The sequence below is a fragment of the Mus pahari genome, chromosome 17 (genome assembly GCF_900095145.1).
Source record: "Mus pahari chromosome 17, PAHARI_EIJ_v1.1, whole genome shotgun sequence".
Taxonomy (NCBI): Eukaryota; Metazoa; Chordata; class Mammalia; order Rodentia; family Muridae; genus Mus; species Mus pahari.
This window is the reverse complement of record NC_034606.1, coordinates 19656831-19669190: the sequence shown is the minus strand read 5'-3', so window position 1 is coordinate 19669190 and position 12360 is coordinate 19656831. Positions and strand designations below refer to the sequence as shown.

The 12360-nt window shown below is 41.7% G+C and overlaps 1 protein-coding gene and 1 pseudogene across 4 annotated transcripts in view; both read left to right on the top strand.

Moving 5' to 3' along the window:
- Window positions 1–12360, top strand: part of Samd12 (sterile alpha motif domain containing 12) — a 423060-nt gene that overhangs the window by 275892 nt on the left and 134808 nt on the right. The window lies entirely within an intron of this gene.
- Window positions 2205–2327, top strand: LOC115062449 (annotated as a pseudogene).

The following is a 12360-nucleotide window of genomic DNA, read 5'->3' as shown; positions in this document are numbered from 1 at the left end:
TCTAGCTAAAGTCACATAGCTACCACTTCACAGCATCTATAAATTTAACTAACTGCCAATTGAAAGTATTCAGAAAAACCACTGTATGTTTGCTAAACATGTACAGACTTTTTTCTGCATTCCTAAACAGAACTGAATAATCACTATTTGCATAATATTTACATACATTGGGTATTATAAGAAAACTAAAGATAGTTTTAAATACATGGACAGATGTATGCGACTTATATGCAAATAGTATACCAATTTTTAATGAGACACTTTCACATCTGTGGATTTTGGTGTCCATGAAGAGTCCTGAAAACCAGTCCGCTGGGATCATTGAGAGATACCTGCATATGATTAAAAAGAAAAATAAGTAATGAGGGCCAGAGACATAAGTGAAAGCAAGGGCAACTTCTCCATCGAGTGAATTATCTTCAGTAGGCCACCTTGCTTAGGATCAAGAGAGCTGCAGACCCAGGACTACTCAGCTGTGAGAACTGATTTCCTTATCTATAAAAGCAGGTCACATTCACCTTTGCCACTGATAGCTTTATGAGTGTGCGAGCTCAGCTTTTGTACTATGTATTTATGAGTGTGTATCTATGATTCTTCCAATGTATTAGAAACCTATTCCATGGTGCTCCAGCTCGTGGGACAAATGAAATATCCAAGACTTTGCTGTACCCTGTACCTTTCTTGTCTCCTCCAGCCCTCAGTAAATATTTGTTGAATTAATGAATGAACAAATGAGTATGTGTTAGTCACTGCAGTTACAAAGACAAATGAGATATGATCTCTATCCTTGAGGAGCTCACAGTCTATTGAACACAAGAAGCAAATTAAATACCAGTCATGCCTCCTGGCTAGTTCATTCTTTTATTTGGAAACACCATTTCATCTATGTCTAGATGCTATTCATACCAACACCCAAGTGAAATAAGATTTGTGAAAATGTACCTTGGAGGAGCCTAGAAAGGGAGCGGGGGCTTTCCATTTATCCTGCAGAGATGGCCTCTCTGTGGGGACTATCTGGGAAGGCAGTAAGGAGAAATATCCCCCACCAGGCTGCAGGAACCCGAGTCCAGTGACTCAGAATCACCCCCAGGGACCGATCAGAAAAAGCAAGAGCAAAATCACTGACACAACATTCCATCAAACTATGCCTGCCCTAGCTGTGGAAACACAGAGTGGCCACTGTGTGAGCACAGCTCCCCAAGCTGCCTGAAAGGTTTGAGATAGACACTGGGCGGTTGCTTAGATTTGTAAAAAGAACAGTGAGAATTTTTAAAAATCATCCTGAATGTATAATTGTGACCACTGAGAGCTAGGAATGAAGCAGAGAGGGGTGATAAAGAAATGCTCAATAATGGACAGCCAAGCTGACTTAGGGGCAAGAGCAGATTACTCTAGTAATCTGGTATTCTACAGCTCAACGCAGTGACTGTAACTCAGAGAAACCCACTATATTGTGTATGAAGAACCATAAGAAAGGAGCTCAGATGCACCATGATTAGGAAATAGAAATGCTAATAACCCTGGTTTAATTGGGAGCTTTCACTCACATGAATTGAAGACTATAGCATATTCCATGAATATGTGCAAGTACATGTCTATCAGATTTTTTTCAAATTTTTTTTTTTTTTTTTTTTGGTTTTTCGAGACAGGGTTTCTCTGTATAGCTCTGGCTGTCCTGGAACTCACCTGGTAGACCAGGCTAGCCTCGAACTCAGAAATCCGCCTGCCTCTGCCTCCCGAGTGCTGGGATTAAAGGCCTGCGCCACCAGGCCCGGCTTTTTTTCAAATATTTAAGAAGAGAGAAATGGTTCCTACCTGGATTTCTTTATTAGAAACTGTAAACATATGTTGAATTATTACAAAATAATCCATAAATATGTATAACTAAAATAATTAATTGAACAAAAGCAAAGTGTAGAAAACTCAGATTTTTTTGTTTTGTTTTATTTTGGTTTTGCTTCTTGGTTTTTTTTTGTTTTTTTGTTTTTCGAGACAGGGTTTCTCTGTATAGCCCTGGCTGTCCTGGAACTCACTCTGTAGACCAGGCAGGCCACGAACTCAGAAATCCACCTGCCTCTGCCTCCCAAGTGCTGGGATTAAAGGCATGTGCCACCACCACCCTGCTGAAAACCCAGATTTTTAAGCAGCCATCTTCATCCCTGTTCTTAAAAGAATTAGCTCTTTTTCCTTAACAAATATGTTTCCCTGCCCTGGGAAGCCTTGCAGGCGTGGCTGCTGTGTGACATGAGTGTCAGTAGGTGTCAGAGAAGTGAGAGGCTATGTCTAAGCTCAGTGCTCTGACCTGTGGCATCTGAATGCAGCACTTGGAAGAGGGGAGCCTGCACCTCACTTGGGCAGCATGATAGAGCTTGCCCCGGATGTGGGGGTTGCTGATGAGCTAACCACAAATGTTCGAGCATGAGAGAGCTGTTCCTGCTTCTTGTCTGCTATGTGGTGTTGCAGACAATGGAGAGATATCCCTTTTCCTTCCCAGCTGTGGCAGGAGAGAGACCTAGCCCTGGGGTGATGTGAGTGGGGGAACTGGCCCTCTCCTTCACTTGCTTCAACACTGGGGAGAATGGGCCCTGCCCTTGAATTGGGCATCAGGGTAGAAACCACCAGGGTTGCTAGGGCTTATGGATGAGCCAGCCCTGAGGGCATGAGAGTGGGAGAGCTGGCTCTGCCCCTTTCTGGCTGCAGCATTGGGTGGGCTAGCCGGAGCAGAGCAGGAGAGCTGGTTCTGATGGTGTGTGTGTGCAGGAAAGCGAGTGTGGTGACCAGCTTAGATGCCTCTCAGGACCAGATCTGAGGATTTGATTTGACCCACCCAAACATCCACCCCAAAATTATAGATGAACTACTGGAGCATGTAAAGGGGCAGGTCCTACAGATTCAAAGTTACAGGGTCTCCGTGACACAAGGTATCTGATAGGGGTCCCCAGGAGGTTCCAATACTGTTACGTAGTAGAAGCCAGAGGCCTCAACCAGACCAATGACTCACTGCAATAAACATTTGCATGCAGGGAAGTATGGATAAAGTGTGAAGGTATACAGTGGGACACACTAGGACACACTACAGCTTTCACAAGTTTATTTTTCTGTTCTGGGAGAGTTGCATGGGTGCAGGGCGGGTACAAGGGGAGGAGGAGGAGAGTGAGGTGGGGTGCATGACTTGAAATTCACGAAGACCCAATACAAAAAAAAAAAAAGCATGTTTCAAAATTATAGTACATCTTTGCCCCCTTTTTTTATACTTCAGAACTTTTAAGTTCTCATAGGTGAATGGCTTCTGGGTCTTTTCTTTATTCTAATCAAAGTATATATCCATGTCAATATTTTTATATGAAACAACATGCAGTGTTGACTAAAATGCCATTGGAAAGATTTCTTTCTGTGTTGGATACAGCAAGGGGACTGTGTCTGAGCACTGTTGCACAAGGGGGCTACTCTTGCCTGGTCAAGTAGTGGGCTCTGCTACAGCTCAAATAGATGGAGCTTTGTGGGTAGAAGTGACTCTGATTGAAAAGGAGAATCTGGTGGAATACTTAACCAGCAGTCTGTTGGCTGCCTTGGTTCACTATACTCTGAGTTCTTGCACGTAGAGACTCCTTGGGAAAACATCAAAATTCCTCTCGGGCTGGAAGCTTGAAAGTTTATCAGCATTAGCATCTAAAAAAGAAAAGACCCTCTTTATTAAAACATAGTTTCTCCTTCAAAGAGAGTAGTTCATGGCAGTCAACATTAGACTCCAAAAGAACCAAATTTATTATGTCAGTAGTTACATAAAATTATAAATATCAAAAGTTTTTAAAGTTAGCAAAAAGCTGTCAGTGTGATCCATTACAAGTCTGAGCACTGCCTTCTGATTCTGGCAAAAGAGATCCACTTTCAGGGAAACAACATTAAAGAAGCCAGCATGTTGTCTCACATCTATAGCACATGGCAGGCTACAGTAGGAGGACTATAACAAATTTGAGGCCATCCTTGGCTAGAATGAGAAGCTGCCTTTAAAATAAATAAAATAAGATAAAATAAAAGACCAACATTAAACTTTCACAAAAATATAACTCGATTACTAATTTTCCTTTCTGTCCTTTGAAGTTTCACCGTCTTTCTTTGACCCGTGGGTTAACTGCCGTTGCTCTTGGCTGTTATAAATATTTTCCTGTGTCATGGGCTGTCTTATTTTAGTACACTTAAAAACTCTAGAATTTCATGGTCCTCAATGCTTGTCCTTATGAGAGGTGCCGTGTTAAGTGAATTAAAGTTGGAAGTGACTAAAAAGATAAATACAGTTAGAAAGAAGCATGCCTGCTTCCAGGACATCTGCATCAAAAATGCCTTGGGATCCAAAGTATGTGCAGCAGCGAGGTGCATAGAAGCAGAGATGCTGCGTGGCATAGATTACTACTGGTTCCAAGGCAGCAATCACCAGATACCTGCCTAGTTCTATAGTCTTGTCCCCTAATCAACAGTGCCAAATATTTCAACAGGAGTTAGCATGGATAGAATCCTTGAAGCATGGGCCCTTCTTTCTCCTTCAATTCAGGAAAAAAGATTCTATGAGGAGAACACCATAGACCCTGAAATGAACTTAGAAAAGTCATTGGTTTATGCTCCTGACTTCATGTTAAATAATGAAGAAAGCACTCATCACCAGGATCTATCTATAGAATAGTGATATGTCTGCTTATAACTCTTCAAGCAGAAGGGACTCTTCGGCTTTCTTTGATAACCCAGCTTGATGTTTGATTACCTTCCAGAAGGGAGTTTTTGTTATGAGTTCAGAGCTGATCAGAGCTGGTTCTAGTATCTATGCTGTCACTCTGACCATGGAACATTTAGTAATCTACTGATCTTGCTGATTCTTATCCAACTGCTTTGGAGCATTGGGATAAGCAACAGGCTTCTTACTGACATGGGGTGATTTTATGGAATCAAGAGAAAACAGAAAAGACGCTTGAAAAATGTCGTTTCTCTGTTCCTCTGTTAGCTGACATCCACCTATTGCAGTCCAAGAGTTCTTCAGTATTACTGGGGAGGTAGAGAGTCCAAAGTGTGGTCATTTCCTGAGGTAGTAGACAGCATGGTGTAACTGGAAAAAAAAATTGGCAGGCACTTCAAAGGGAAGCTGGCTGGCCGTCAGATAGCAAGATAAAAGGAGAAAATGTTTAGTGTCACTCTGGACTGTGGGAGTTAGTAGTTACTGCTTATGGCAGATACCATTTGACATCACCAGGGCATAGGACCAAAAAGCTTTGCAGCCAATCCCCTGAATGATAAGGGAAGACGATTCCTTTCATTTGTCATTACTAAGGAAGCTGGGAGACATGTTGTTGACAGAGACCTACATGGAGCCCTGCATACAGATGACAGGGAGTAGAAGCCTGGTTTTGTGGGGACCAGCTGTATCCCAGGAGCTTTGCCCAGAAAGCAAAGCACTTTAAGACAAGAGTTGTTTGCTGTGGTGATGTCTACGAAATGCCTCTTGGTTATTAGTGACTGTAACTTCACCATAGTGAGGAAACTTCTGACCCAAGACTTTGCAATGAAATATGCTTTAAAGACTTGGGGACTTGAAAAGTGCTCTGTGAGCTGAAAAAGCTACTCAAGGTTCTCATACTCTGCTATAAATAAGCTTAATCCTTCCTGGCTATCAAAAAGCTGGGATCTATCTTCCGTTTTTTTAGAGCAACAAAAACATAAAGTATGTGTAGCCTCTGCAGAGGTTAGCGCTGAGGTCTAAGGTGAAGGATGACAAATGCGGACTGTGTCCTCAGATTACTCACACGCAGAGCTGATATTCAGCAACTATTTGTTGAATAAAACATGAAGGGAGATTATTTTAACAGATCAGTTGTTATATGGCATAAGTTCTGGCAGATTCTGCTGTGATTCTCTCTGTGGGTTTAGTGATGGGATAGACAGAGCCTTGGAGAAGATATAATGTTTGGGCTACCTCTTTATTTTTTGAGGTTATAATATAATTACATCATTTCTTCTTCACTTCCCTCCCTTCAAACTGTCACATATACTCCTTCTTGCTGTCTTCTAAATTCATGGCTATGTATATGTGGTATGTGTGTGTTAGTATGTGTTTGTGTGTTTGTGTGTGTGTATGTGTGTTTGTGTGTGTGGTGTGTGTTTTGTGTGTGTGTGTGTGTTTTGTGTGTGTGTGTGCGCGTGTGTGTGTGTGTGAATGTATCATAACTTGCTATATAGCCTATAAACTGGTCTGTATGCATAATATTCCTTGTAAATATGTTTTGGGGCTGGCCATTTGATGTTGAATAAACAGTTGGCATACTCTTCCATTGAGAAAACTATTTCTCTCACTCTTAGCATTCCTTAGTTACCTGGGCTACATCTGAAAGGGGGAGTTATTGATTTGCAAAGCAAGCGCTTACAATTTGAACATACACCATAAACACACACACACACACACACACACACACACAAAACACACACACGTCATAACTTAATATGCATGGTACATGGGCTGGGCTGTTAGGTTCAAGCCTACAGTATGATGCAAGGCAACACCAGTGGTCAGATAGGAGGCAGGGGGAAGACGAAGCACAGAACTGGTGATACATCAGTGTCTCTTCCACTCCTGGTGATGAGTGCTTTCTTCATTATAAATCAAGCCCCCCTCTCTTCAACATTCCTAAAAAATAGAATCGTCCTCTTGGCCTATAATATCGTTCATCTTCTAAAACATAATGTATGGGGTGATTTCTCAGCTTGGGAATATTCAGTGTCAACACAAGGCATTTATGTGTGTGCACACTCTTTCAGAAGTGATACTCTTGGGAACCACAAAACATAAAGGTGTATGAGTTTAGTGTCATCGCCTACACAGGGAGTTGTGGGAATTCTTGTGTGCAGATGAAAAGAAACACAAGATCCATGGATCTTCAATGAGAGAGCACGGCCAACTTCCCATTGCGCCTTTGCCAATTTGTCTTGTCACATCAAAAATCTCAACTGTACACAGAGACACAGTGACTCTGAAAACTCAGAAGCCCTGGGGACAAGCTGCCTCTTATACTCTCTCTCTCTCTCTAAGAAACAAGTGATTAGCACAGAAGGAGGGGCCAGAGAGAATGTTAATCAGCTCAGGGGAGCACTCCATACAGTAACTATCTGAGAAGTTATGCTTTATAGTTATGTTTCCTTATGCTTTTCAGGCCCCTAACTAATGCTAAAAGGCAAATACCACATAGTCTCTTAGAACAAAATGCCTCTGTTCTCCTTCTTGAAGACAGATTACAAAAGAGTCACACCAACACATGAGGTATATAAAGGCATAGAGAGTGTGCCAAGGGCACATTACAAGAGACCCCTGACTTCCTTTATAAAAGGCAGGATTAAGAGCTGAGAAACTGAAGTTTTGTAACTGAGCCTGAATCAGCAACACATTCCAGGGATGGCAGTAAGATTCAAGAACCGACCTGTTTACTGTGGCTGAAGTGTCATGTTGTGATGATGATAATTATAAGAATAAAGAACAGATAAAAGTATGAGGTGCTAAAATATGGAAACATTACCAGTCAGTTCTTACGGCCTTACGGTAATATACTTTGTGGCAGGGGACCTAGATATTCCAAGCCTTTACAACCTCTGTACATGCATGTGCATGTGTGCATGCACACACACACACACACACACACACACACACACACACCATCATACCAGAGCACCATCCTGCCTGTGCAGCCATCATGCTGAGAAAACCAGGGAAGAGCAGAAGGACTACTTTGGTGTTATGTATACAAAAATGAAGGGCACCTGTGCACCCTCTTCTGGGAAGAGGCAAATTGATGAAAGATGTTAAACCACCACAGCTCATATTAATCTCAGCCCCAAAGAGACGATGGTCACTTCTAGTTCTAAGGAACGATTTCGTGCTCATCCCCACTCACAGGAATGGAGAGGAATTTCAGGTTTCTCTTTTATTTTTGATTGTACACCCATTACATAATCATTATCCTAAAAGTTTTAAATTACGGTTGTATAAACTAAAACCTCTCTGGCCTCTCCACTTATCTTTCCTCCTTACGTCATTTCTCCCTGATGTGTTTTTTTTTTCCCCTCCCCTTTGTCCCTCTGATCTCTGAGTGGTTGTTTCAAGTTAGACTCACCTTAATAACTTCTCAGTGAAGGTGACTTTCAGGGAGACTTTGTAAACACAGATTTCTCACCTCACAAAGACCCACTGAATCAAAATCTCCTGTGATGCCCCTAACCATGTACGTGTTCGTATTTCTCTCACCCACTTCTTAGTTTGGTGATCACAGACATGGGAAGTGTTGTCTTGCCTCACTATTGTAATACATTTAATTCAGGGCTGGTTTTCTGCTTTCTAGGCTGTATGAAGTTTTAGATTCAGCAATGGAATAATTTGCCTGTTTTTTGTTCTTTTAATAAGATCCCTTTTATTTTGATATATGGCCTCATTACTTATCTTTCTGAACAGTTGTGTTTGGAGCAAAGGTTTTGGGAATACAAAGAAGGTAAACTTTTGCCTTGTGCTAAATGTTTTTCCAAGTATATTATCCTCTTCTTTGACATGTATATATGTATATCCTTTCTTTTGTGCTGAGGAACTATTCCAGCCCATGTTGCAGCCTGTTGGGTAGCTCATATTTCAGCAATGTCCAAGGTGACTTCCTGAAATCCCTGGAACTCTTAAGTTGTGGTCTTTGTGGTTGACACTGACATAAAAAGTTTTGCTAATTGGTAGCCTTGGGAGAATGGCTAGGGGCCAAGTTCATGAGTCCCTTGCAGTGGAATTTTGCCTGAGCATTTTCCTAAATAGTACATCTGTGAAGAAAGACGAGTCTTGGCCTGAAGACCCATCTCCCCATATCTCACGTACACTTCACCTTGCTTACTTGCTTACTACCATGAGTACCCAATATGGCTGTATCTAGTCTCACATGAGCCTTTATTTCCAGAGTAATGGAATGTACCTATCTGAGACCTGGAGCTGAGAATATTTGTTCCACTTCTTTAAGAATTTCTCATTGGTGACAGTTGTGTTAGAGGACTATTCCCAGTGAGCTGAGTGTGACAAACCTATACAAACTTGGATACAAAGGCAGGAGGATACGGAGATTGAGACAAACCTGAGCAGAAATATCAATGTAAGTTTAGCACAGGTTTAGCATGCACAAGCCCTTGATTTTATCCCCAACAACACAACACAATACACACAGAGCAGGGGGGGAGGGGAAGGGAGAGGCAGAGGGAGAAGGGAAAGGAAAGGGGGAGAGAGGGAGGGGGAGGGAGAGGAGGAATCTTGCATGGTTGAACCATGTTAACTTTTGTCCGTGCATGAGCACTGCGCATTGCGCTAGATCCCAGACTAGATTCACGGAAAAGGTAGTAACTGTCTAGAACTGGAAATATATGCAGACTCCATGTGCGATTATGGTTACATGAAGTGTGGTATATGTGTATAGTGTACACAGATCCCAATTTGCCATATCCAGCAATGTGGACAAATGTAAAACAGAGAGTTGAATCAGAAGGTGCATGTCGTGCAAGACAGTCAGTATGGTCAACATGAATTTCACTAATCTGGCAACATTTTCATTAGCCTTAATCAGATATAGATGCGTACATAGATGATTAATGTACTTTTGAGCCGGAAAATGGTGACTAAAAGTATAGCACAGTGGTTGTTGCAGACAGGACGGGGAAAGGGCCGAAGAGTGACACTGTCAGCCTTCAGTGTCACTGTTCATAGTTCTACTTCTACATTCAGTAGCTACATGGGTATTTGATTTTTTTTTGTCATTTTTATTGGGTATTTTATTTATTTCCCTCCACAAGCCTCCATTCCCTCCTCCCTCCCCCTGCCTCTATGAGGGTGCTTCCCCACCCACCCACCCACCTACTCCTGCCTCAGCAGCCTAGTGTTCCCCTATCCTGGGTCATCAAGCCTCCACAGGACCAGGGATGCCAGATAAGACAGTCCTCTGCTACATATCCAGCTGGAGCCATGGGTACCCTGTACTCTTTAGTTGGTTGGTTTATTGTAATTTTTAATAGTAATACTAATTTGAATAATGGTATTTTAACAATTGTACCCTTAAAGGTTTTAATTTATTCTAGTAATTGAGTTATATTTACAGCATTATTTTAATAACTTCTTTTGTATGACATTTTGTAATAAGATTTTTTTTTCACATAAACCTCAACTCCCATGGTGGCCTTAGACCATGTAGCCACATTAGAACGAGGGTTACAGTTTTCTCCTAGGCACTCATGTGACTCTGGCTACTAATTTGTGTTTGGTTTGGTTTGGTGTGGTGTGGTTTGGTTTTTTTGTTTTTCAAAAATTCTTTAGCTTTCTATCTCACCACACATCAGAGTATGCTCGCAAGAGAGCACAGGTGACAGGAAGAGACTAGAGACTGGCAATAACTCAGTTAACTCAGTTAACCGAGAACAATAGCAGAAAGATGTACTAAGGAAGCAGACAGTGGCCCACGATGGTGAGCAACACACCACTGGGTGCTGAAAAGCAGGAACAGGTAAGTGCTTTTGTCCTAAAGGTAAGAGTGAGTCTCTGTAGGAACTCTCCCCCCCTCCCCAAAAAAAGAGGAAACAGTCATGTCCATCACCTTGTCTGTTCTAGATATGAAGAGAACATAATATGCTGTCAATTATACAAAATCTTATTGAGAGTGTTTAGTGTATATTAATTTTCTGTTACATTGTAATTTGACTAATTATATATACATATATTATATATTATTATATGTACACATATATTGTATTATATATAAATATATGTTATATATAATATGAGGTTATATATCTAATCAATATGAAAAGTTTTAAATGGAGGGAACTATATCTCCATTCGGTCTACGTATCAAAGACTCAAAATACATCAGACAAAGCTTAATAGATACCCCTTGCATTTGCAACTTTGGGAGCTGGAGACCTGCCTTCTGGGTAGGTGCTATCAGAGCTTACTTTGAGCTCCACCACTCTCCTTAGCATACCTCGCCCATGAGCCTAGCCTGCTCTCCTCTCAGGGAAAGGCTGATCCCAGGAATGCTGAAGACTGCTCAAGACCTTTAGGGGCCTAGATAGGACAAACTTACTGTAGGTCTGCATTAGTTGACTGTTGTTCTGGCCAGAGTTACAACAAATTGGCAAAAGCTAAAATTATCTGAAAGAAGGGAACCTCAATTAAGAAAATGTCTCCATACGATCCAGTTTATAGGAAAGCCTGTAAGGCATTCTTAGTGATCCTGTGGGAATGCCCAGACCATGTGTGGGTGGAGACATCCCTGGGCTGGTGATCCTGAGATCTATAACAAAGCAGGCTGACCATGCCAGTAAACAGCACCCTTCCATGGTGGCTGTATCAGCTTCTGCCTCCAGGTTCCCCCTCTATTTGAATTCCTGTCCTGACTTCATTCAGTGATGAATAGTGCTGTGGAAGAGTAAGACTGTGGGAGGGGCTAACTGGGAAGTTGTCAGTGAGTCGGATGTAAAGTGGGTAAGTAAAAAATAAAACAAAATGAAAAAAAAATCAAAAGACCATGCTCCAGAAAAAAAAAATCCTATTTCAGTTTAAAATTCTGGGCAATCCATTCATGGATTCCCTGCATAATTTCTTTCTTTGAGGCAACCTGCCTCAACAGATCTCTGGACTAGCAATACATCTCCCGGGATCAGTCATGTGTATGTTCATAGGCCAGTACACGGTCATTTTTCTGGAAAAGACCAAAATAGCGATTTTTCTAGTTGTTTTCTTCTTTGATTTGCTTCACTGTAAATGTGACACAAAACTGGCTAGATTAGAGTAATTATATCTAAGATTTTGTTTCCTGCTGCTAAGTGGAATTGTAGAAGGCATCTCTCCACCCCCCAAAGAATGGAACATTTAAGCACAATAACCATTTCAGCCTGAGAGGAGGCATCTTGCTGACTTTTATGGAGAGTAATTTATAGGTCATTGTGCACCCCATTTCCATAAATTATCTGTTGAGCCGAGGAAACATGCACACAGGTCCTGCAGAATTAAACTGCAAGATACTCAAGATAGACAGACCCAAGGATGCTGTAAAGTAAGAATTCCTTACCATGAAGCCAAGGCAAGGAAGAAAGGAGAGTGATAGCAGCCAAGTGCCTATACAGATTCCGATGTATACACCTTTAAGTTCATCAGCAGTAAGCATCCCCAAGCACGTTTGGAATCTTTCTCTTTCCCCCTTAGTATTTTCACCATATTGGAATTCTGAAGTAAAATCAGTCCCTCCGTTATCCAAGCGCGTGTGCACGTGCGAACACACACGCACACGCACACACACACACACACACACACACACACAC